Genomic DNA, 26565 nt, shown 5'->3' with positions numbered 1-26565 from the left:
CTGGCTCTGTTGTCCTATGTGGGCATGCCTACCTGGAATGCTATACTGGAGTTGGAAATGAATCATTTGCACTTCTTCCCTGTGCAAAAGGAAGAATACTAGATCCTTGGTCTTCCCTTACATCTTCTTCACCATTCTCTGATGATTTCCTTGTCAACATGCGTCCAGGTTGATCTCCAGAAGTAACAAGTTCCTGATATTGCAAAGACCATCCATATGGACTGTATGTGAGGCTGGTTGGTTGCCAGGCAATCCTTCTGTGTGATTTCCTGTGTGTTGTTTGTGGGATCCTAAGAGATGTCTCCCTCTCTCGTGTTCCGCATGGTTATATATTCATGCTTATATATATTATATATTGTCATTATTTCAGAGCTGCCAGACCTCTTATGCTAATATTTGTTGCAGTAGAATGCTTACACAGTGTTTCAGGATGTACTTTTTCCATTGCCTCTCTGGAAAAGTGGAAAAGCTCCAGTTCAGTCTTGGATCAGGCCTCAATTCTTCATTCAAGTCTCCTAACTCTGCCCTTAATGGCTGCCCTGGTGGTAGGCCTCGCTTGATTTCTTGAGAGTACAGTTACATATATTGGGATAATATCTTGATGGCTGAGGGTGAGCATGCATGTACCAGCTGGAACAATACTTCCCACATCAGTCCCTTTCCCTGTTGCTAGCCCGATTTAAAAGATATTTCAGTACTGGTGTGCAAGACACAGACTTTTTCGATGTGATGTCTGTGAGATTTTGAAACTGAGGCCATGTGCCATTTGTGCAAGCACTTCTTCTATGGAAGGTATCCTTGTTCCTGTTCCCTGGAGAATTACATTACAACCTCTTCAGAAGAAAGGTCTTCTGAACCTATTTTTATTCTCTGGTATTTCAAACTGCAAAAGAGGACGATGTGCCTGAGAGGCACATGCCTCTGTGTTCTCTTAAGCTAACCTTAATGACTTGAAATTATGGGCTAGGTTGATGGTGTTAAGGCTGTGAGAGTGCATGGGGACTAATTTCTATTTTGGTACTGGAACAAGGAGATTCTTGGCTTTTTTACGACCACGAAACATGTTTGGGGAAGTCCAGTCTTCAAAAGACTGGACGATTCTGTTATGGACAGGTAGTTTTGTTGTTGTTGTTGTTTTGCTTGTTTTTTTTTTGTTTGTTTGTTTTTTTCGTAATATGGTCTGCATTATTCTTCCTGACAATTAAAGGGAGTGCATTAAATTGCAGAGCCAAATGTTTTGTCGTGGATGGAGTGGTGGATGGAGGCTGCAGAGTATGCCTATCTTCCAGAAAGTGAGTTGAGGTGCATGTGTAGAGTGTGTGCTTGGCGAGGCCTGCAAGAAGCCAGGAGATGTGTTATGCCTTCTGAGCAAAGAGGAATGAGGATAAGCTGTGAAGGGCAGAGGGGAGGATAGGGTCGAATCACTGAAGGCCTTTTCAGGAGTGCTCCATGCTGCAGTGGCTCTGTATTCATGGGCACATGAGAGAGACTTGCCTGCAAAGCAGTTCTCAAGAGACCTTCAGAATCCTCAGGACTTCACGCAGGATATGATGAGCAAGCAGCAGGAAGATGTATGATAGGTTTATCTAAAGTCCTGTCCGTGCTTCAAGTAAAGATTGGCATCAGCATTTACAAAACATTTTGGCAAAAGGGGGGAAAGATAGAAGGAGAAATGTAGAGAAGAAGAGAATGGTCGGGATGAGAAGATAATGGAAGGACATAGAAATGAAGCAGGAGATGGAGGGAAGGGTTGTACAGAGAAGAGAGGAGGGGGGAAGAAAGAAAAAACAGCTCACCAGCATGAATCCTGCGAGACCTTCAGATGACGACAAGACTGAAGGGGGGCATATTTCACGTACTCTGATTTCCCGGGGAGCTTTTCTTTCAAGTCATTGCCATCTTCTTACAAAGAAAACAGCGGGAGCATCCACGTTCTCTGCATAGTCTACCATAACGTCTTCAAGCAAGAATAGGTACCAGATACCTCATTCCTTTTCCCTCTGCATCCTTTGTTGTTATCGTGCAGATTCTGCCCCTTGCCAATGATTTCCTGCAACCCATTGGAGCCGCTACCACGAGTCGAAGGTCTTAAAGCGTTTTTGACTCTTCAATCCGTTAAAGGAAAAAAAGAAAAACAACATCAACAACAACAAAAAATAAGAGTACGGTGTTCTCTGTTGTTCGTTTATACGAGTGCAGCCAACAAAATTTTCTGTCTTCGGAAGGAGCAGGATCCTGAGCTGGATGAAGGGAAGCGAATCTTACGGATGAAAAAGTCTTGTTCCGGGGAAGGAGGATTATCCCGGAAGATGTCCCTGATCTATGGTGGTGTTTCCGTGTGAAATGCCGAACAGAGAAGTCTGCAGCATCTGAGCCGAGACGTCACCGCAGGGCTGGTGCCGCAGCGGCGGTGCCGAGTACAGTCGGTGCTCAGGGAGGTTCGGGGCGGCGGGGGCCGGTACCGGTAGCGGCGGTCCCAGAGCTGCCATTCGGAAGGAGGCGGCTCCGCGGTCGCGTGTGAGGCGGCGGGGCACACGGTGTCGCTGCAGGCTCAGAAACGGCGGCGTCCGCGTCGGCTCCGCCCCGGTGCGGCGGAAAGCCCGGCTGTGAGCGCGGGGGGAGCGTGAGGCCGCGGGCGGCGGTGCAGGGAGCGGCGGCGGCGAGCGGCGTGGGTGTCGGGGAAGCGCGCGGGGCCGGTGCGGGCCCGGCGCTGGCCATGGGCGTGTGCGTGCGGTCCGCGGTGCGGGTGCTGGTGCTGCAGGCGGCGTGGGCGCTGGTCGGCGGTCAGGTGCGCTACTCGGTGCCGGAGGAAGCCAAGGGCGGCACGGTGGTGGGCCGGCTGGCGCAGGACCTGGGTGTGGAGGCGGGCGAGGTGGAGGCGCGTCGGCTGCGTCTGGTGGCGAAGGGTCGTCCGGCGAGCGTGGAGGTGAGCGGGGCGAGCGGGGCGCTGGTGGTGAGCTCGCGGCTGGACCGGGAGGAGCTGTGCGGCAAGAGCGCACCGTGCACGCTGCGCCTGGAGGTGCTGGTGGAGCGGCCGCTGCGCGTCTTCCACGTGGAGCTGGAGGTCACCGACATCAACGACAACGCCCCGCTCTTTCCCGTTAAACAAAAATATCTCAGTGTGTCGGAATTAACAACGCTTCCTGGCTCGCGTTTCCCTCTGGAGGGCGCATCGGACGCGGATATCGGAGCGAACGCGCAGCTCTCCTACAAACTCAGCCCCAGCGAGTATTTCAAAGTGGATTTACAAAAGGTGAACGAGCTAAATGATCTGCCTGAAATCCTCTTAACGAAGGCTTTGGACCGGGAGGCAATGTCTGAGCACCGTTTAGTGCTGACGGCGAGTGACGGGGGCAGACCGTCGCTGTCAGGCACGATGGAGCTGGTGATCTCGGTGCTGGATGTGAATGACAACGCGCCCGAGTTCAACCAGTCGGTCTATAAAGTGCAGCTAGCAGAGAGTGCTGCAGAGGGAACACTGGTGGCGCGCGTGACTGCATCGGATCCAGACGAGGGAATTAACAGCGAAATTACCTACGCAGCCACGCACTTCCTTCCACTCCACGGAAAGGATCTTATTAGCGTGAATCCGAACACGGGGGAGATCACACTGACGGCCGCTCTGGACTTTGAAGAGGTCAGCGTATTCGATTTCCGCATAGAGGCGAGAGATAAGGGAACTCCTCCGTTATCAGGTCACTGCCGCGTGGAGTTGAAGGTCTTGGATGTGAACGACAACGCGCCGGAGGTGTGGGTGACGTCGCTGTCGGTGCCGGTGTCCGAGGACGCGCCGCTGGGGACGGTGGTGGCGCTGCTGAGCGTGTCGGACCGTGACTCGGGGTCGAACGGGCGCGTGCGGTGCGCGGTGTGGCCGTCGTCGCCGTTCGGTCTGGTGTCGACGTTCGAGGGCTCGTACTCGCTGGTGCTGCGTGAGGCGCTGGACCGGGAGCGTGTGTCGGAGTACGAGGTGGAGGTGCGTGCGGAGGACGGCGGGGCGCCGCCGCTGCGCGCCCGGCGCGCCCTGCGGGTGCCGGTGTCAGACGTGAACGACAACGCGCCGGCGTTCGCGCAGGCCGTGTACACGGTGCTGGCGCGGGAGAACAACGCGGCGGGCGCGGAGCTGGCGCGCGTGTGGGCGCGGGACCCGGACGAGGCGGGCAACGGGCGCGTGAGCTACTCGTTGTGGGAGGGCACGTCGGCGTCGGGGTCGCGCTCGGCGTCGAGCTACGTGTCGGTGGACGCGGAGAGCGGGCGTGTGTGGGCGCTGCAGCCCTTGGACTACGAGGAGCTGCAGGTGCTGCAGTTCGAGGTGCGCGCGGTGGACGCGGGGGAGCCGTCGCTGAGCGGCAACGCCACTGTGCAGCTCTTCGTGGTGGACGAGAACGACAACGCTCCGTCGCTGCTGCCGCCCGCGGGGGGCGGCGCGGGCCCCTGGGCTGGCGGCGCGGTGGGGTCGCCCTCGTCTGAATTGTCCTCTTCGTCGGGGTGGTCTTTGTCGGCGTGGGCGTCGTGGGGTTCTCCTGCGGGGCAGGTGGTGGCGAAGATCCGTGCTGTGGACGCGGACTCGGGCTACAACGCGTGGCTGCGCTACGAGCTGCAGGAGGCGCGGGACAAGGGCGCGTTCCGCGTGGGTCTGTACAGCGGCGAGGTGAGCACGGCGCGGGCGCTGGAGGAGGCGGACGGGCCGCGGCAGACGCTGCTCATCGTGGTGCGGGACCACGGCGAGCCGGCGCGCTCGGCCACGGCCACGCTGAGCGTGTCGCTGGGCGAGGGCACCGAGGCGGCGCTGGCGGCGGGCGTGGGAGCGGTTTCATCGGGGTCGGTGTTTCGGGGGTCGGCATCGGGCATCGATGGCGGCGCGTCCCCGTCGGCGACGACGAACGTGTGGCTGGTGGTGGCCATCTGCGCGGTGTCGAGCGTGTTCCTGCTGGCCGTGGTGCTGTACGCGGCGTCGCGGTGGTCGCCGCGGGCGTCCGTGCTGTCGGGGCCCGGTCCGACGACGCTGGTGTGCGCCAGCGAAGTGGGGAGCTGGTCGTACTCGCAGCGCCAGAGCCGGAGCGTGTGCGTGGCGGAGGGCGCGGGCAAGAGCGACCTCATGGTTTTCAGCCCCAACTTCCCGCCGCCCGCGGGCTCCGCGCTAAAGGAGACGCCGCAGGATCCCACCGCTCTCCCGGACACGGTCAGTGGCACTTTCTTTTCTCCGGCCTTCCTTTCCCCGTCCTTGCCCTTCTCTGAGGCACCTTGCCCGCTTTTGCCCCTCTCTTTCGTGGCGTTTTCTGGATCCGCTCTTGTAGCGGATGTATGCTTTGAGAAGGTGGTTAAGTTCGGGAGGGGATGTTCCCTCGGACTCGCAGATCCTCATACAAGTGAGCTTAGAAGTGTGTAGTGGAAGCTGGAGAACGCCTTTTCATGCGCAAGGCTCATAGAACAGGACTTTTGACTTTCTTCTAATAGTTCCAAGTGAAAAGGGAAGTACAAAACCTCTTTGGTGGGGGAGAGAAAGACCCCTGTAGAGCTGTGTTTCCTTATTAAACTCTTTCTGAGAATTCTCTTGCTGGTCTATGCTCATTGTAAGCTGCAAACTAAAGAGTCCTGGAGTTATCAGGTCCGTCTGGAGTCTGTCCACACTGATATTCTGTCTCAGGAGGTGGACCACTGTGTTATAACTGAGATATTGTTTGTAAGTAACATGATTTCCTAAACTCTGTAATATGCTCTTTGATTGCCAAGCAGCGTGCCTGAAGTTTCAGCGTAAAAGGAAACGTCTGTGTATTCGTGGTGAAGCCTGAATCATGAGTCTTTCTTATGCAAATACACTCGTTGTGCAGGACTTAGGCTTTGACAAGAGAAACAGAAGCGATTCCCTTCATTAACGACATTACCTGCCTCTTCTAAATGAGTGTGAATGGGCCATGCGGGGGAGGTGTGGCTTGTAATTAACAATGATGGTTCCGTGTTTGATGTTCTCGGTCGCCAGGTAGAGCCGACTCGAGAGCTCCTCGCGAAGGGAGGGAGGGAGTGAGTGAGTGAATGAGAGAGGGAGGCCGGTGGGGCTTTTTTTTTTTTTTTTTTTGGGGCGGGGGCGGGTAGGGCGGGTAGAGGCGCTGCGAGGGGTAGTCTTGTCAGTAGTGGTGCTGGGATGTTGCGTCACATTGTGCAGTTTCCACCGAGATTTAAGACAGGACACTTTTCCTATTGTTTTAAAAACTGGCTGACCGGATCTCCTGCCTAGCAGCTGTTGTTCGCTCTTCTCCTTTTGGATTGTTGTTGCATGTGTAGTATTTATAGCTGCATTTGATGTTTCCTTGCAAATTTTGACGGTTCTCTCTGCGGGAATCTTGCAGGCACTTATCGTTAGATGCATTCTTTAGTTTTTTTGTGACAATGCCACTGTTTGTATTCGGATCTGCGGAAGCCTCTATCAGCGTGGGAGTGGGAAAGAGAGCTTGAGATGCCCCCACTTCTTAGCGTCGCGCCTTGAGTGTTTCTTGGCCACGTCCTGATTTGAAGGGTGAACTTGAACAATGCAGAGGCTTCCCTCTTGCATGCACCTGGAAATGTCAGGGGGAATGTGTCATAATCTAAGAAGAGGAGAATAGCTGCCTGTTGTGAAAACACGACTTTTGCATTTCTCGGGTTGCCTGCAAAAGAGTGAGAAGCGAGGGAGTTGCTCAATGAGGCTTGTGCCTGATTATTTCGCAGGTAGCATGAGCCTGAAATTGGTATCCTTGCTGCTCATGAGAGGGTCTTCAGTATCAAATTATCCTATTCATGATACATTGCCTGTGAGGACCCTTCCTCTTCATTATTTGATGTATTTCCATCATTTGATAAAGTGAATGGTGAAGATTCATGTGACTAGAGCAGTCACAGCACTACTGTAAAAAGTTTTATAGCTTTCTTTGTTCTTATCCAGGAACACCTTCTTCTGGAACATTTTCTTTTGAGTTTTCAAATCCAACCAACGAAACAAACAAACAAACAAAAAAAACCCCACCCCTGCCTAATACTTGTCATTCACTCTTCCAGAGTTGGTTTGTTGTCACACTGAGTAAAATCACTGCTGCTTGTCATACCATTTTTTTTTTAAGATGATCCTGGTGGCTGTGTTTGCCTGTGACTAGGAAGCAGAATGGTGGGAGCTGGTTGCAGTTGAGAAATCTCTTGGCACTGTGATAATGGCCCTGAATGAAACCTGTCCTTTTCCTGTTTTGAAGTGTGTCAATGAGGCTTACCCAAGGGACATGAGATATTGAGAGACAACATGGCATGTGTCTTTCCCCAAGAACGAGGAGCAGAATACCTGTTTTTTTTGTGGCGCTGTGTTTCCTGGTATATGATGTCCAGGACTCTTCCCAATATGGATGAGTGCTTGGAATGGGATAAACGAGGTGTTGTTTATAACCTGTTTTCTCTGCTCTCTCATATGGTATTTGATAACCAAGCAGTGTGCCTGAATCTTCTGAGCAGAAGGCAAAAGTCTGTGTGTATTCCTGGTGAAGCACGAGCCATGAATCCTTCCCATGCAAACATGTAAATTTTGTTCACATGCCAAGGAAATGAAAGAAAGGAAGATTTAAGAGAAATAAAGTGTTTGGCATCATTATCCGACATTGCCTGCCTCAGTGTAGTGCTGTTGTTCCATAACTCATTAGGAACAGTGCCGGCAAGGCAATGATGGCTCTCTTGTATTGGGCAGTCCAGAACTGGACACAGTTTTCCAGACGTGGACGTGCTCTTCCTCATGCAGTCTAGGATACCAGTGGTCTTCTTAGTCAAAGAGCACATTGCTGGCTCATGGTGAACTTTCGTCCCTCCAGCACTCCCAGTCTGTTTCTGCAGCTGCTGTCCAGCAGGTCAGTCCCACTTTCCACTGGTGCAAGGGTTTATTTCTCCTCAGCTGCAGGACTTTACACTTGCCCTTACTGTGTTTAAAAAAGTTCCCATTGGCCCATCTCTCCAAGTGACTGAGGTCCCTCTGAATGACAGCAAAGGCTCCTAGTGTATCAGCCGCTCCTCCCAGGTCTGCATCACCAGCAAACTCATTGAGGGTGCACTCTGTACCTTCATTTACATCATTGATGAAATAGTTAAAAAGGACTGGGCCCAGTATTGACCCCTGGGGGACACAACTGGCCCTAGTTGGCTTCCAACTAGACATTGCAGCACTGATCACTGGGGTTTGAGCGGGGATATCTCCTTTACAAATTCTGTTAGTCAGTAGGCACCCTAGCTGTTTTTGTTCCCTTGTAATAAATCATGAAATATCTGTTTGCTGGTTCGTTTGCTTGAAAATGCATGTTTGGTACGATACATCTGATTTTTTTTTTTTTTTTGTGACATTGTTGCTGTGAGGCTAAGGATCTGCAGAAGACCATGTCATCCTGGAAGTGGGAAGATGAGGGAACTGGTTGTTTTCCTACAAATTCCTGTCAGCATGGCAATGGTGCTGAATGAGGCCTGGGTGATCTTGAACAGTGCAAAGCCCTGCCTAAGGGATGTGGAGATGTTGGAGAGGACATGGCACATACCATAACCTAAGAAGGGGAGAATGCCTGCTTGTTGTGAGAACCCATTTCCCAAAGTTGTATGTTGGGGATGGTTTGATAAGAACCCAATTCAAGAAAGTTTTTCAAGAATGCTTGTCAGTGATTGCTTTGCAGTTGCAAGAGCCTGAAGGTGGAGGCCTTGCTGATCTTGAGAGGGTACTTGATGTTGAAAAGCACCCTTATCCTTTCACTGTATGGAATCTTCCCTTCTTCTTCAAAGAAATCTTAAAGTGTCCCCCTCTGCTAGCAGGTGTTCATGAAGTCATGGAAGGACATCTGGCATCCACAGTGGATGGAGAGGGAAAACTTTGTAAGAGAAGTCCAGATGGACTCAGAGGGCCTTAAACTAACAGAGTTTGGTAAGGGCTTGCGGTGCTCTAGACTGGAGACAGCCCCTTTTCATTCACAGGCCTGCCTGAAAAGCATCTTGACTGTCATGCTGTAGCTGCAAGTGGAAAAGGAGGTATGGAGTCTTACTTGGGGGAAGGAAAGAGTGTTGGGGAGTGTTGCCCCGTGGGTTGAATGTCACCCTTCTCTGCGCGTTTGCTTGGTGGGCTACGTTGAATAAAAATATCAAATTAAAGATTCCCTGGAGTTGTCAAATCTCTGTGGAGTCTGTCCACCCTGACCATCTCTCAAGTTGCTGTTGTATCTCAGGAGATGGATCACTGTGTCAGAGTGTAACCAAGGTGGTGGTGTTTGTGATATGATTTCCCTGCTCTATGTTATGTTCTTTCACAATCAAGGAGACTCCCTGAAACTGCTGAGCTCTGTCACTGTCTCAAACGCAGCCTGCTCCTGTTCATACTGAAGCATGAGTGATGAATCTTTCCCACGCAAACATGTTCCTTGTGGAAGCCTTGGCCTTTCCCAAGGCTCAGTGGAAATCAGGAAGGAGTGCTGAGAGTTTTTGCCTAACTACTACTCATACTCCTGAGTCCCCACCTGTGAGAAGTGGGAGAAAACAACAGCTGTTTCCTATGCAGTCTACTGCTGTAATAGCCATATTTCACAGCCATTCTGCATCTTTGGTTGTTATCTTGAATATTTTATTCCTTGTGTGTGTTTTCCTGTGTGGGTTTTGTGTGACAGTGCTACAGGTTTCTCTCTCTGAGATTTCATATGGTTTTATATTCATGCTTAGTATGTTTACTAGTGTCGCCTTACTGGAACTTGTAGGCCTCTTAAGCTAAGCTTTGTTGTAAAATAATGCTGACAGAGTGTGTACTTTTTTCCATTGTCTCTGTATTATTTGGACTCGGTGGGATGAATGGGAAAGCTCCTGTTCTGTCAAGGAAGAAGCAAGAGTTTCAATTACATTTCAGGAGGTGAAGCTTGCTTTTCATAAGGCCTTGGTTCCAGGACATTGGTAGCAAAACTAGTTCTTTACAGGGTAGCAGCAGAAGAGCAAATCTGAAGGTGGGTGCAAGACACAGGAAAGATTGGGAAAGAAAAAGTATGTTGCTTTGTCATCTGGGGTTCATTGTCCAAGGACTAATTGCAAGTTGATCACCATGTTCAGTCTCCAGCAACAGCAGTGGAAGTTCATCACCTGTGACTCCTGACTGTGCCCGTTAATGTATCCCCTGGTGGGTAGGCCTTGGTTTCTTGAGAGTACAGATGAAAATGCTCTGATAATAGCTTGGTGACTGAGGACATGCACGTGTGTCCCAGCTGGGACACCGTTTCCCCCACTAGCACCAGCCCCTTTCCCTGTCGCCAGCCTGATTTAAGAGACGTTTCAGTATTGGTGTGCAAGATGTAGTCTCTCTTAATTTGTCGGTAGGAGGGTTTCGAAAGGTTTCGGTGACATGTGCAGCAGTGTGGGCACTGTTTTCCTCCTGTATTGGAATGTTCTGAATGCTGGGTTCTGAACTCCTGTTTCTGTTGTTCTCCGTGGGGATGCCTACCTGGAATACTAGAGTTGGAAATGAATCATTTGCATTTCTTCCCTGTGCAAAAGGAGGAGTACTAGAACCTTGGTCTTCCTCTACATTTGATTCACCTTTCTCTGAGGATTTCCTTGTCAACGTGTGTCCAGGTTGATCTGCAGAAGTAATGAGTTCCTGAAATTGCTAGGACCATCCATATGGACTGTGTGTGAGGCTGGTTGACTGGTAAAGGGCGTGAATATTTTAATCCTTCATGTGATTTCCTGTGTGCTGTTTGTGGGTCCATAATAGAGGTCTCCCTCTCTGCTGTTCCATATGGTTATATATTCATGCTTACATATATTAAATATCGTCATTATTCCAGCAGTCCTCTTTGCTGCAGTTGAATGCTTACACAGTGTCTCAAGATGTACTTTTTTCCCTTGCCTCTGTGGAAAAGAGCCGCTCCACCCAGATCTCCATCACCAGCAAACTCATTGAGGGTGCACTCTGTACCTTCATTTACATCATTGATGAAATAGTTAAAAAGGACTGGGCCCAGTATTGACCCCTGGGGGCACAACTGGTTCTAGTTGGCTTCCAACTAGACATTGCAGCACTGATCACTGGGGTTTGAGCGGGGATATCTCCTTTACAAATTCTGTTAGTCAGTAGGCACCCTAGCTGTTTTTGTTCCCTTGTTATAAATCATGAAATATCTGTTTGCTGGTTCATTTGCTCGAAAATGCATGTTTAGTACGATACATATATATATATATATTTTTTTATGGTGACAGTGTTGCTGTGAGGCTAAGGATCCACAGAAGACCATGTCAGCCTGGAAGTGGGAAGATGAGGGAACTGGTTGTTGTCTAACAAATTCCTGTCAGCATGGCAATGGTGCTGAATGAGGCCTGGGTGACCTTGAGCAGTACATATATTGGGATAATAATTTCATGGCTGAGGGTGGGCATGCATGTACCAGCTGGGACAATATTTCCCCCACCAGCCCTTTCCCTGTTGCCAGCCTGATTTAAAAGATGTTTCAGTATTGGTGTGCAAGATGCAGACTCTTTCAATGTGATGTCTGTGAGATTTTGAAACTGAGGCCATGTGCCATCTGTTCAAGCACTACTTCTATGGAAGATATCCTTGTTGTTGTTCCCTGCAGAATTATGTTAGAACCCCTTCAGAAGAAGGATATGTTTTTATTCTCTGTTATTTCAAACTGAAAAAGAGGATGATGTATCTTAGAGGCACATGCATCTGCATTCTCTTAAGATGACCTTAGTGAGTTAATGTTATGGGCTAGGTTGATGGTGTTAATGGATGTGGGAAAGTGCATGGGAACTAATTCCTGTATTGGTACTGGACCTGAAGTCCTGTCTCTATTCTGGTAGTGGATGCCCACCTGGAATGATAAGCAGGAGCTGTAAATGAATCATGCAGCTGCAAATGGAAATGAAGGCACAGAAAAAAGCTCTTCCTTATGCCAAAGGAAGAACACTAGATCGCTGGTATAGACCTTACATATTTACACTGTTCTCTGAGGATTTCCTTGTCAATGTGCCTTTAGGTTGTCTTCCTGAAGTAAGGAGATTCTTGGGTTTTTTTAGGACCATGAAACATGTTTGGGGCAGTCCTATCTACCTATTTTTTTATGGTGTGTTATTCTTCCTGACAATTAAAGGGAGTGCATGAAATTGCAGAGCCACTTCTTTGTCATGGATGGAGGCTGAAGAGTATGCCTATCTTCCAGAAAGTGAGTTGAGGTGCATGTGTAGAGTGTGTGCTTGGCGAGGCCTGCAAGAAGCCAGGAGATGTGTTATGCCTTCTGAGCAAAGAGGAATGAGGATAAGCTGTGAAGGGCAGAGGGGAGGATAGGGTCGAATCACTGAAGGCCTTTTCAGGAGTGCTCCATGCTGCAGTGGCTCTGTATTCATGGGCACATGAGAGAGACTTGCCTGCAAAGCAGTTCTCAAGAGACCTTCAGAATCCTCAGGACTTCACGCAGGATATGATGAGCAAGCAGCAGGAAGATGTATGATAGGTTTATCTAAAGTCCTGTCCGTGCTTCAAGTAAAGATTGGCATCAGCATTTACAAAACATTTTGGCAAAAGGGGGGAAAGATAGAAGGAGAAATGTAGAGAAGAAGAGAATGGTCGGGATGAGAAGATAATGGAAGGACATAGAAATGAAGCAGGAGATGGAGGGAAGGGTTGTACAGAGAAGAGAGGAGGGGGGAAGAAAGAAAAAACAGCTCACCAGCATGAATCCTGCGAGACCTTCAGATGACGACAAGACTGAAGGGGGGCATATTTCACGTACTCTGATTTCCCGGGGAGCTTTTCTTTCAAGTCATTGCCATCTTCTTACAAAGAAAACAGCGGGAGCATCCACGTTCTCTGCGTAGTCTACCATAACGTCTTCAAGCAAAAATAGGTACCAGATACCTCATTCCTTTTCCCTCTGCATCCTTTGTTGTTATCGTGCAGATTCTGCCCCTTGCCAATGATTTCCTGCAACCCATTGGAGCCGCTACCACGAGTCGAAGGTCTTAAAGCGTTTTTGACTCTTCAATCCGTTAAAGGAAAAAAAGAAAAACAACATCAACAACAACAAAAAATAAGAGTACGGTGTTCTCTGTTGTTCGTTTATACGAGTGCAGCCAACAAAATTTTCTGTCTTCGGAAGGAGCAGGATCCTGAGCTGGATGAAGGGAAGCGAATCTTACGGATGAAAAAGTCTTGTTCCGGGGAAGGAGGATTATCCCGGAAGATGTCCCTGATCTATGGTGGTGTTTCCGTGTGAAATGCCGAACAGAGAAGTCTGCAGCATCTGAGCCGAGACGTCACCGCAGGGCTGGTGCCGCAGCGGCGGTGCCGAGTACAGTCGGTGCTCAGGGAGGTTCGGGGCGGCGGGGGCCGGTACCGGTAGCGGCGGTCCCAGAGCTGCCATTCGGAAGGAGGCGGCTCCGCGGGCGCGTGTGAGGCGGCGGGGCACACGGTGTCGCTGCAGGCTCAGAAACGGCGGCGTCCGCGTCGGCTCCGCCCCGGTGCGGCGGAAAGCCCGGCTGTGAGCGCGGGGGGAGCGTGAGGCCGCGGGCGGCGGTGCAGGGAGCGGCGGCGGCGAGCGGCGTGGGTGTCGGGGAAGCGCGCGGGGCCGGTGCGGGCCCGGCGCTGGCCATGGGCGTGTGCGTGCGGTCCGCGGTGCGGGTGCTGGTGCTGCAGGCGGCGTGGGCGCTGGTCGGCGGTCAGGTGCGCTACTCGGTGCCGGAGGAAGCCAAGGGCGGCACGGTGGTGGGCCGGCTGGCGCAGGACCTGGGTGTGGAGGCGGGCGAGGTGGAGGCGCGTCGGCTGCGTCTGGTGGCGAAGGGTCGTCCGGCGAGCGTGGAGGTGAGCGGGGCGAGCGGGGCGCTGGTGGTGAGCTCGCGGCTGGACCGGGAGGAGCTGTGCGGCAAGAGCGCACCGTGCACGCTGCGCCTGGAGGTGCTGGTGGAGCGGCCGCTGCGCGTCTTCCACGTGGAGCTGGAGGTCACCGACATCAACGACAACGCCCCGCTCTTTCCCGTTAAACAAAAATATCTCAGTGTGTCGGAATTAACAACGCTTCCTGGCTCGCGTTTCCCTCTGGAGGGCGCATCGGACGCGGATATCGGAGCGAACGCGCAGCTCTCCTACAAACTCAGCCCCAGCGAGTATTTCAAAGTGGATTTACAAAAGGTGAACGAGCTAAATGATCTGCCTGAAATCCTCTTAACGAAGGCTTTGGACCGGGAGGCAATGTCTGAGCACCGTTTAGTGCTGACGGCGAGTGACGGGGGCAGACCGTCGCTGTCAGGCACGATGGAGCTGGTGATCTCGGTGCTGGATGTGAATGACAACGCGCCCGAGTTCAACCAGTCGGTCTATAAAGTGCAGCTAGCAGAGAGTGCTGCAGAGGGAACACTGGTGGCGCGCGTGACTGCATCGGATCCAGACGAGGGAATTAACAGCGAAATTACCTACGCAGCCACGCACTTCCTTCCACTCCACGGAAAGGATCTTATTAGCGTGAATCCGAACACGGGGGAGATCACACTGACGGCCGCTCTGGACTTTGAAGAGGTCAGCGTATTCGATTTCCGCATAGAGGCGAGAGATAAGGGAACTCCTCCGTTATCAGGTCACTGCCGCGTGGAGTTGAAGGTCTTGGATGTGAACGACAACGCGCCGGAGGTGTGGGTGACGTCGCTGTCGGTGCCGGTGTCCGAGGACGCGCCGCTGGGGACGGTGGTGGCGCTGCTGAGCGTGTCGGACCGTGACTCGGGGTCGAACGGGCGCGTGCGGTGCGCGGTGTGGCCGTCGTCGCCGTTCGGTCTGGTGTCGACGTTCGAGGGCTCGTACTCGCTGGTGCTGCGTGAGGCGCTGGACCGGGAGCGTGTGTCGGAGTACGAGGTGGAGGTGCGTGCGGAGGACGGCGGGGCGCCGCCGCTGCGCGCCCGGCGCGCCCTGCGGGTGCCGGTGTCAGACGTGAACGACAACGCGCCGGCGTTCGCGCAGGCCGTGTACACGGTGCTGGCGCGGGAGAACAACGCGGCGGGCGCGGAGCTGGCGCGCGTGTGGGCGCGGGACCCGGACGAGGCGGGCAACGGGCGCGTGAGCTACTCGTTGTGGGAGGGCACGTCGGCGTCGGGGTCGCGCTCGGCGTCGAGCTACGTGTCGGTGGACGCGGAGAGCGGGCGTGTGTGGGCGCTGCAGCCCTTGGACTACGAGGAGCTGCAGGTGCTGCAGTTCGAGGTGCGCGCGGTGGACGCGGGGGAGCCGTCGCTGAGCGGCAACGCCACTGTGCAGCTCTTCGTGGTGGACGAGAACGACAACGCTCCGTCGCTGCTGCCGCCCGCGGGGGGCGGCGCGGGCCCCTGGGCTGGCGGCGCGGTGGGGTCGCCCTCGTCTGAATTGTCCTCTTCGTCGGGGTGGTCTTTGTCGGCGTGGGCGTCGTGGGGTTCTCCTGCGGGGCAGGTGGTGGCGAAGATCCGTGCTGTGGACGCGGACTCGGGCTACAACGCGTGGCTGCGCTACGAGCTGCAGGAGGCGCGGGACAAGGGCGCGTTCCGCGTGGGTCTGTACAGCGGCGAGGTGAGCACGGCGCGGGCGCTGGAGGAGGCGGACGGGCCGCGGCAGACGCTGCTCATCGTGGTGCGGGACCACGGCGAGCCGGCGCGCTCGGCCACGGCCACGCTGAGCGTGTCGCTGGGCGAGGGCACCGAGGCGGCGCTGGCGGCGGGCGTGGGAGCGGTTTCATCGGGGTCGGTGTTTCGGGGGTCGGCATCGGGCATCGATGGCGGCGCGTCCCCGTCGGCGACGACGAACGTGTGGCTGGTGGTGGCCATCTGCGCGGTGTCGAGCGTGTTCCTGCTGGCCGTGGTGCTGTACGCGGCGTCGCGGTGGTCGCCGCGGGCGTCCGTGCTGTCGGGGCCCGGTCCGACGACGCTGGTGTGCGCCAGCGAAGTGGGGAGCTGGTCGTACTCGCAGCGCCAGAGCCGGAGCGTGTGCGTGGCGGAGGGCGCGGGCAAGAGCGACCTCATGGTTTTCAGCCCCAACTTCCCGCCGCCCGCGGGCTCCGCGCTAAAGGAGACGCCGCAGGATCCCACCGCTCTCCCGGACACGGTCAGTGGCACTTTCTTTTCTCCGGCCTTCCTTTCCCCGTCCTTGCCCTTCTCTGAGGCACCTTGCCCGCTTTTGCCCCTCTCTTTCGTGGCGTTTTCTGGATCCGCTCTTGTAGCGGATGTATGCTTTGAGAAGGTGGTTAAGTTCGGGAGGGGATGTTCCCTCGGACTCGCAGATCCTCATACAAGTGAGCTTAGAAGTGTGTAGTGGAAGCTGGAGAACGCCTTTTCATGCGCAAGGCTCATAGAACAGGACTTTTGACTTTCTTCTAATAGTTCCAAGTGAAAAGGGAAGTACAAAACCTCTTTGGTGGGGGAGAGAAAGACCCCTGTAGAGCTGTGTTTCCTTATTAAACTCTTTCTGAGAATTCTCTTGCTGGTCTATGCTCATTGTAAGCTGCAAACTAAAGAGTCCTGGAGTTATCAGGTCCGTCTGGAGTCTGTCCACACTGATATTCTGTCTCAGGAGGTGGACCACTGTGTTATAACTGAGATATTGTTTGTAAGTAACATGATTTCCTAAACTCTGTAATATGCTCTTTGATTGCCAAGCAGCGTGCCTGAAGTTTCAGCGTAAAAGGAAACGTCTGTGTATTCGTGGTGAAGCCTGAATCATGAGTCTTTCTTATGCAAATACACTCGTTGTGCAGGACTTAGGCTTTGACAAGAGAAACAGAAGCGATTCCCTTCATTAACGACATTACCTGCCTCTTCTAAATGAGTGTGAATGGGCCATGCGGGGGAGGTGTGGCTTGTAATTAACAATGATGGTTCCGTGTTTGATGTTCTCGGTCGCCAGGTAGAGCCGACTCGAGAGCTCCTCGCGAAGGGAGGGAGGGAGTGAGTGAGTGAATGAGAGAGGGAGGCCGGTGGGGCTTTTTTTTTTTTTTTTTTTGGGGCGGGGGCGGGTAGGGCGGGTAGAGGCGCTGCGAGGGGTAGTCTTGTCAGTAGTGGTGCTGGGATGTTGCGTCACATTGTGCAGTTTCCACCGAGATTTAAGACAGGACACTTTTCCTATTGTTTTAAAAACTGGCTGACCGGATCTCCTGCCTAGCAGCTGTTGTTCGCTCTTCTCCTTTTGGATTGTTGTTGCATGTGTAGTATTTATAGCTGCATTTGATGTTTCCTTGCAAATTTTGACGGTTCTCTCTGCGGGAATCTTGCAGGCACTTATCGTTAGATGCATTCTTTAGTTTTTTTGTGACAATGCCACTGTTTGTATTCGGATCTGCGGAAGCCTCTATCAGCGTGGGAGTGGGAAAGAGAGCTTGAGATGCCCCCACTTCTTAGCGTCGCGCCTTGAGTGTTTCTTGGCCACGTCCTGATTTGAAGGGTGAACTTGAACAATGCAGAGGCTTCCCTCTTGCATGCACCTGGAAATGTCAGGGGGAATGTGTCATAATCTAAGAAGAGGAGAATAGCTGCCTGTTGTGAAAACACGACTTTTGCATTTCTCGGGTTGCCTGCAAAAGAGTGAGAAGCGAGGGAGTTGCTCAATGAGGCTTGTGCCTGATTATTTCGCAGGTAGCATGAGCCTGAAATTGGTATCCTTGCTGCTCATGAGAGGGTCTTCAGTATCAAATTATCCTATTCATGATACATTGCCTGTGAGGACCCTTCCTCTTCATTATTTGATGTATTTCCATCATTTGATAAAGTGAATGGTGAAGATTCATGTGACTAGAGCAGTCACAGCACTACTGTAAAAAGTTTTATAGCTTTCTTTGTTCTTATCCAGGAACACCTTCTTCTGGAACATTTTCTTTTGAGTTTTCAAATCCAACCAACGAAACAAACAAACAAACAAAAAAAACCCCACCCCTGCCTAATACTTGTCATTCACTCTTCCAGAGTTGGTTTGTTGTCACACTGAGTAAAATCACTGCTGCTTGTCATACCATTTTTTTTTTAAGATGATCCTGGTGGCTGTGTTTGCCTGTGACTAGGAAGCAGAATGGTGGGAGCTGGTTGCAGTTGAGAAATCTCTTGGCACTGTGATAATGGCCCTGAATGAAACCTGTCCTTTTCCTGTTTTGAAGTGTGTCAATGAGGCTTACCCAAGGGACATGAGATATTGAGAGACAACATGGCATGTGTCTTTCCCCAAGAACGAGGAGCAGAATACCTGTTTTTTTTGTGGCGCTGTGTTTCCTGGTATATGATGTCCAGGACTCTTCCCAATATGGATGAGTGCTTGGAATGGGATAAACGAGGTGTTGTTTATAACCTGTTTTCTCTGCTCTCTCATATGGTATTTGATAACCAAGCAGTGTGCCTGAATCTTCTGAGCAGAAGGCAAAAGTCTGTGTGTATTCCTGGTGAAGCACGAGCCATGAATCCTTCCCATGCAAACATGTAAATTTTGTTCACATGCCAAGGAAATGAAAGAAAGGAAGATTTAAGAGAAATAAAGTGTTTGGCATCATTATCCGACATTGCCTGCCTCAGTGTAGTGCTGTTGTTCCATAACTCATTAGGAACAGTGCCGGCAAGGCAATGATGGCTCTCTTGTATTGGGCAGTCCAGAACTGGACACAGTTTTCCAGACGTGGACGTGCTCTTCCTCATGCAGTCTAGGATACCAGTGGTCTTCTTAGTCAAAGAGCACATTGCTGGCTCATGGTGAACTTTCGTCCCTCCAGCACTCCCAGTCTGTTTCTGCAGCTGCTGTCCAGCAGGTCAGTCCCACTTTCCACTGGTGCAAGGGTTTATTTCTCCTCAGCTGCAGGACTTTACACTTGCCCTTACTGTGTTTAAAAAAGTTCCCATTGGCCCATCTCTCCAAGTGACTGAGGTCCCTCTGAATGACAGCAAAGGCTCCTAGTGTATCAGCCGCTCCTCCCAGGTCTGCATCACCAGCAAACTCATTGAGGGTGCACTCTGTACCTTCATTTACATCATTGATGAAATAGTTAAAAAGGACTGGGCCCAGTATTGACCCCTGGGGGACACAACTGGCCCTAGTTGGCTTCCAACTAGACATTGCAGCACTGATCACTGGGGTTTGAGCGGGGATATCTCCTTTACAAATTCTGTTAGTCAGTAGGCACCCTAGCTGTTTTTGTTCCCTTGTAATAAATCATGAAATATCTGTTTGCTGGTTCGTTTGCTTGAAAATGCATGTTTGGTACGATACATCTGATTTTTTTTTTTTTTTTGTGACATTGTTGCTGTGAGGCTAAGGATCTGCAGAAGACCATGTCATCCTGGAAGTGGGAAGATGAGGGAACTGGTTGTTTTCCTACAAATTCCTGTCAGCATGGCAATGGTGCTGAATGAGGCCTGGGTGATCTTGAACAGTGCAAAGCCCTGCCTAAGGGATGTGGAGATGTTGGAGAGGACATGGCACATACCATAACCTAAGAAGGGGAGAATGCCTGCTTGTTGTGAGAACCCATTTCCCAAAGTTGTATGTTGGGGATGGTTTGATAAGAACCCAATTCAAGAAAGTTTTTCAAGAATGCTTGTCAGTGATTGCTTTGCAGTTGCAAGAGCCTGAAGGTGGAGGCCTTGCTGATCTTGAGAGGGTACTTGATGTTGAAAAGCACCCTTATCCTTTCACTGTATGGAATCTTCCCTTCTTCTTCAAAGAAATCTTAAAGTGTCCCCCTCTGCTAGCAGGTGTTCATGAAGTCATGGAAGGACATCTGGCATCCACAGTGGATGGAGAGGGAAAACTTTGTAAGAGAAGTCCAGATGGACTCAGAGGGCCTTAAACTAACAGAGTTTGGTAAGGGCTTGCGGTGCTCTAGACTGGAGACAGCCCCTTTTCATTCACAGGCCTGCCTGAAAAGCATCTTGACTGTCATGCTGTAGCTGCAAGTGGAAAAGGAGGTATGGAGTCTTACTTGGGGGAAGGAAAGAGTGTTGGGGAGTGTTGCCCCGTGGGTTGAATGTCACCCTTCTCTGCGCGTTTGCTTGGTGGGCTACGTTGAATAAAAATATCAAATTAAAGATTCCCTGGAGTTGTCAAATCTCTGTGGAGTCTGTCCACCCTGACCATCTCTCAAGTTGCTGTTGTATCTCAGGAGATGGATCACTGTGTCAGAGTGTAACCAAGGTGGTGGTGTTTGTGATATGATTTCCCTGCTCTATGTTATGTTCTTTCACAATCAAGGAGACTCCCTGAAACTGCTGAGCTCTGTCACTGTCTCAAACGCAGCCTGCTCCTGTTCATACTGAAGCATGAGTGATGAATCTTTCCCACGCAAACATGTTCCTTGTGGAAGCCTTGGCCTTTCCCAAGGCTCAGTGGAAATCAGGAAGGAGTGCTGAGAGTTTTTGCCTAACTACTACTCATACTCCTGAGTCCCCACCTGTGAGAAGTGGGAGAAAACAACAGCTGTTTCCTATGCAGTCTACTGCTGTAATAGCCATATTTCACAGCCATTCTGCATCTTTGGTTGTTATCTTGAATATTTTATTCCTTGTGTGTGTTTTCCTGTGTGGGTTTTGTGTGACAGTGCTACAGGTTTCTCTCTCTGAGATTTCATATGGTTTTATATTCATGCTTAGTATGTTTACTAGTGTCGCCTTACTGGAACTTGTAGGCCTCTTAAGCTAAGCTTTGTTGTAAAATAATGCTGACAGAGTGTGTACTTTTTTCCATTGTCTCTGTATTATTTGGACTCGGTGGGATGAATGGGAAAGCTCCTGTTCTGTCAAGGAAGAAGCAAGAGTTTCAATTACATTTCAGGAGGTGAAGCTTGCTTTTCATAAGGCCTTGGTTCCAGGACATTGGTAGCAAAACTAGTTCTTTACAGGGTAGCAGCAGAAGAGCAAATCTGAAGGTGGGTGCAAGACACAGGAAAGATTGGGAAAGAAAAAGTATGTTGCTTTGTCATCTGGGGTTCATTGTCCAAGGACTAATTGCAAGTTGATCACCATGTTCAGTCTCCAGCAACAGCAGTGGAAGTTCATCACCTGTGACTCCTGACTGTGCCCGTTAATGTATCCCCTGGTGGGTAGGCCTTGGTTTCTTGAGAGTACAGATGAAAATGCTCTGATAATAGCTTGGTGACTGAGGACATGCACGTGTGTCCCAGCTGGGACACCGTTTCCCCCACTAGCACCAGCCCCTTTCCCTGTCGCCAGCCTGATTTAAGAGACGTTTCAGTATTGGTGTGCAAGATGTAGTCTCTCTTAATTTGTCGGTAGGAGGGTTTCGAAAGGTTTCGGTGACATGTGCAGCAGTGTGGGCACTGTTTTCCTCCTGTATTGGAATGTTCTGAATGCTGGGTTCTGAACTCCTGTTTCTGTTGTTCTCCGTGGGGATGCCTACCTGGAATACTAGAGTTGGAAATGAATCATTTGCATTTCTTCCCTGTGCAAAAGGAGGAGTACTAGAACCTTGGTCTTCCTCTACATTTGATTCACCTTTCTCTGAGGATTTCCTTGTCAACGTGTGTCCAGGTTGATCTGCAGAAGTAATGAGTTCCTGAAATTGCTAGGACCATCCATATGGACTGTGTGTGAGGCTGGTTGACTGGTAAAGGGCGTGAATATTTTAATCCTTCATGTGATTTCCTGTGTGCTGTTTGTGGGTCCATAATAGAGGTCTCCCTCTCTGCTGTTCCATATGGTTATATATTCATGCTTACATATATTAAATATCGTCATTATTCCAGCAGTCCTCTTTGCTGCAGTTGAATGCTTACACAGTGTCTCAAGATGTACTTTTTTCCCTTGCCTCTGTGGAAAAGAGCCGCTCCACCCAGATCTCCATCACCAGCAAACTCATTGAGGGTGCACTCTGTACCTTCATTTACATCATTGATGAAATAGTTAAAAAGGACTGGGCCCAGTATTGACCCCTGGGGGCACAACTGGTTCTAGTTGGCTTCCAACTAGACATTGCAGCACTGATCACTGGGGTTTGAGCGGGGATATCTCCTTTACAAATTCTGTTAGTCAGTAGGCACCCTAGCTGTTTTTGTTCCCTTGTTATAAATCATGAAATATCTGTTTGCTGGTTCATTTGCTCGAAAATGCATGTTTAGTACGATACATATATATATATATATTTTTTTATGGTGACAGTGTTGCTGTGAGGCTAAGGATCCACAGAAGACCATGTCAGCCTGGAAGTGGGAAGATGAGGGAACTGGTTGTTGTCTAACAAATTCCTGTCAGCATGGCAATGGTGCTGAATGAGGCCTGGGTGACCTTGAGCAGTACATATATTGGGATAATAATTTCATGGCTGAGGGTGGGCATGCATGTACCAGCTGGGACAATATTTCCCCCACCAGCCCTTTCCCTGTTGCCAGCCTGATTTAAAAGATGTTTCAGTATTGGTGTGCAAGATGCAGACTCTTTCAATGTGATGTCTGTGAGATTTTGAAACTGAGGCCATGTGCCATCTGTTCAAGCACTACTTCTATGGAAGATATCCTTGTTGTTGTTCCCTGCAGAATTATGTTAGAACCCCTTCAGAAGAAGGATATGTTTTTATTCTCTGTTATTTCAAACTGAAAAAGAGGATGATGTATCTTAGAGGCACATGCATCTGCATTCTCTTAAGATGACCTTAGTGAGTTAATGTTATGGGCTAGGTTGATGGTGTTAATGGATGTGGGAAAGTGCATGGGAACTAATTCCTGTATTGGTACTGGACCTGAAGTCCTGTCTCTATTCTGGTAGTGGATGCCCACCTGGAATGATAAGCAGGAGCTGTAAATGAATCATGCAGCTGCAAATGGAAATGAAGGCACAGAAAAAAGCTCTTCCTTATGCCAAAGGAAGAACACTAGATCGCTGGTATAGACCTTACATATTTACACTGTTCTCTGAGGATTTCCTTGTCAATGTGCCTTTAGGTTGTCTTCCTGAAGTAAGGAGATTCTTGGGTTTTTTTAGGACCATGAAACATGTTTGGGGCAGTCCTATCTACCTATTTTTTTATGGTGTGTTATTCTTCCTGACAATTAAAGGGAGTGCATGAAATTGCAGAGCCACTTCTTTGTCATGGATGGAGGCTGAAGAGTATGCCTATCTTCCAGAAAGTGAGTTGAGGTGCATGTGTAGAGTGTGTGCTTGGCGAGGCCTGCAAGAAGCCAGGAGATGTGTTATGCCTTCTGAGCAAAGAGGAATGAGGATAAGCTGTGAAGGGCAGAGGGGAGGATAGGGTCGAATCACTGAAGGCCTTTTCAGGAGTGCTCCATGCTGCAGTGGCTCTGTATTCATGGGCACATGAGAGAGACTTGCCTGCAAAGCAGTTCTCAAGAGACCTTCAGAATCCTCAGGACTTCACGCAGGATATGATGAGCAAGCAGCAGGAAGATGTATGATAGGTTTATCTAAAGTCCTGTCCGTGCTTCAAGTAAAGATTGGCATCAGCATTTACAAAACATTTTGGCAAAAGGGGGGAAAGATAGAAGGAGAAATGTAGAGAAGAAGAGAATGGTCGGGATGAGAAGATAATGGAAGGACATAGAAATGAAGCAGGAGATGGAGGGAAGGGTTGTACAGAGAAGAGAGGAGGGGGGAAGAAAGAAAAAACAGCTCACCAGCATGAATCCTGCGAGACCTTCAGATGACGACAAGACTGAAGGGGGGCATATTTCACGTACTCTGATTTCCCGGGGAGCTTTTCTTTCAAGTCATTGCCATCTTCTTACAAAGAAAACAGCGGGAGCATCCACGTTCTCTGCGTAGTCTACCATAACGTCTTCAAGCAAAAATAGGTACCAGATACCTCATTCCTTTTCCCTCTGCATCCTTTGTTGTTATCGTGCAGATTCTGCCCCTTGCCAATGATTTCCTGCAACCCATCGGAGCCGCTACCACGAGTCGAAGGTCTTAAAGCGTTTTTGACTCTTCAATCCGTTAAAGGAAAAAAGAAAAACAACAACAACAACAACAACAAAAAATAAGAGTACGGTGATCTCTGTTGTTCGTTTATACGAGTGCAGCCAACAAAATTTTCTGTCTTCGGAAGGAGCAGGGTCCTGAGCTGGATGAAGGGAAGCGAATCTTACGGATGAAAAAGTCTTGTTCCGGGGAAGGAGGATTATCCCGGAAGATGTCCCCGATCTATGGTGGTGTTTCCGTATGAAATGCCGAACAGAGAAGTCCGCATCATCTGAGCCGAGAGGTCACCCGAGGGCTGGTGCCGGAGCGGCGGTGCCGAGTACAGTCGGTGCTCAGGGAGGTTCGGGGCGACAGGGGCCGGTGCCAGTAGCGGCGGTCCCAGAGCTGCCATTCGGAAGGAGGCGGCTCCGCGGGCGCGTGTGAGGCGGCGGGGCACACGGTGTCGCTGCAGGCTCAGAAACGGCGGCGTCCGCGTCGGCTCCGCCCCGGTGCGGCGGAAAGCCCGGCTGTGAGCGCGGGGGGAGCGTGAGGCCGCGGGCGGCGGTGCAGGGAGCGGCGGCGGCGAGCGGCGTGGGTGTCGGGGAAGCGCGCGGGGCCGGTGCGGGCCCGGCGCTGGCCATGGGCGTGTGCGTGCGGTCCGCGGTGCGGGTGCTGGTGCTGCAGGCGGCGTGGGCACTGGTCGGCGGTCAGGTGCGCTACTCGGTGCCGGAGGAAGCCAAGGGAGGCACGGTGGTGGGCCGGCTGGCGCAGGACCTGGGTGTGGAGGCGGGCGAGGTGGAGGCGCGTCGGCTGCGTCTGGTGACGAAGGGTCGTCCGGCGAGCGTGGAGGTGAGCGGGGCGAGCGGGGCGCTGGTGGTGAGCTCGCGGCTGGACCGGGAGGAGCTGTGCGGCAAGAGCGCGCCGTGCACGCTGCGCCTGGAGGTGCTGGTGGAGCGGCCGCTGCGCGTCTTTCACGTGGAGCTGGAGGTCACCGACATCAACGACAACGCTCCGCGTTTTCCCGTTCCACGAAAAAACATCAGTGTGTCGGAATTAACAACGCTTCCTGGCTCGCGTTTCCCTCTGGAGGGCGCGTCGGACGCGGATATCGGAGCGAACGCGCAGCTCTCCTACAAACTCAGTCCCAGTGAGCATTTCACTTTGGAGGTGCAAAAAAACGAGCAATACAGTGAGTCGTTATTTCTGGTGCTGACGAAGTCACTAGACCGGGAGACGATGTCTGAGCACCGTTTGGTGCTGACGGCGAGCGATGGGGGCACACCGTCGCTATCGAGCACGATGGAGCTGGTGATCTCGGTGCTGGATGTCAACGATAACGCGCCCGAGTTCAACCAGTCGGTTTATAAAGTCCATTTGGTGGAGAACGCTCTGGAAGGGACGCCTTTGAATCGTGTGAGCGCCGCAGATCTGGACGAGGGAATAAACAGCCAAGTGTCGTACGCAGTGAACAATGTAATTCCTCCCAGTGGAATAGACCTGTTCGGGTTAAACCCAAGCACAGGGGAGATGACGCTGAGGAGTCCCCTGGATTTTGAAGACGTTCATGTTTACGAGATACAGGTTGAAGCGACAGATGGAGGTACGCCTCCCCTTTCGGGGCACTGCAAAGTAGTGGTGGAGGTGTTGGACGTGAACGACAACGCGCCGGAGGTGTGGGTGACGTCGCTGTCCGTGCCGGTGGCCGAGGACGCGCCGCTGGGGACGGTGGTGGCGCTGCTGAGCGTGTCGGACCGTGACTCGGGGTCGAACGGGCGCGTGCGGTGCGCGGTGTGGCCGTCGTCGCCGTTCGCTCTGGTGTCGACGTTCGAGGGCTCGTACTCGCTGGTGCTGCGTGAGGCGCTGGACCGGGAGCGTGTGTCGGAGTACGAGGTGGAGGTGCGTGCGGAGGACGGCGGGACGCCGCCGCTGCGCGCCCGGCGCGCCCTGCGGGTGCCGGTGTCAGACGTGAACGACAACGCGCCGGCGTTCGCGCAGGCCGTGTACACGGTGCTGGCGCGGGAGAACAACGCTGCGGGCGCGGAGCTGGCGCGCGTGTGGGCGCGGGACCCGGACGAGGCGGGCAACGGGCGCGTGAGCTACTCGTTGTGGGAGGGCGCGTCGGCGTCGGGGTCGCGCTCGGCGTCGAGCTACGTGTCGGTGGACGCGGAGAGCGGGCGTGTGTGGGCGCTGCAGCCCTTGGACTACGAGGAGCTGCAGGTGCTGCAGTTCGAGGTGCGCGCGGTGGACGCGGGGGAGCCGTCGCTGAGCGGCAACGCCACGGTGCAGCTCTTCGTGGTGGACGAGAACGACAACGCTCCGTCGCTGCTGCCGCCTGCGGGGGGCGGCGCGGGCCCCTGGGCTGGCGGCGCGGGAGAGTCGTCGTCATCTTCGTCGGGGTGGTCGTTGTGGGCGTGGGCGTCGTGGGGTTCTCCTGCGGGGCAGGTGGTGGCGAAGATCCGTGCGGTGGACGCGGACTCGGGCTACAACGCGTGGCTGCGCTACGAGCTGCAGGAGGCGCAGGGCAAGGGCGCGTTCCGCGTGGGTCTGTACAGCGGCGAGGTGAGCACGGCGCGGGCGCTGGAGGAGGCGGACGGGCCGCGGCAGACGCTGCTCATCGTGGTGCGGGACCACGGCGAGCCGGCGCGCTCGGCCACGGCCACGCTGAGCGTGTCGCTGGGCGAGGGTTCCGAGGCGGCGCTGGCGGCG

At 52.2% G+C, this 26565-nt stretch overlaps 1 protein-coding gene and 2 pseudogenes across 1 annotated transcript in view; all 3 read left to right on the top strand.

The window, feature by feature from the left end:
• LOC104564571 (protocadherin alpha-2-like) overlaps window positions 1-26565 on the top strand; it is a 160364-nt gene that overhangs the window by 6000 nt on the left and 127799 nt on the right. The gene's annotated exons all lie outside the window — the stretch shown is intronic.
• Window positions 2717-10988, top strand: LOC148595083 (protocadherin alpha-8 pseudogene; annotated as a pseudogene).
• Window positions 13607-21878, top strand: LOC148595082 (protocadherin alpha-8 pseudogene; annotated as a pseudogene).

Source organism: Tinamus guttatus, unplaced genomic scaffold (genome assembly GCF_059628265.1).
Source record: "Tinamus guttatus ecotype Peru unplaced genomic scaffold, ASM5962826v1 Tinamus_guttatus_pri_ptg000155l, whole genome shotgun sequence".
In the NCBI taxonomy this organism is placed as follows: Eukaryota; Metazoa; Chordata; class Aves; order Tinamiformes; family Tinamidae; genus Tinamus; species Tinamus guttatus.
Note: the sequence above shows the minus strand (reverse complement) of the source record. Positions and strands in the feature narration are given on the sequence as shown.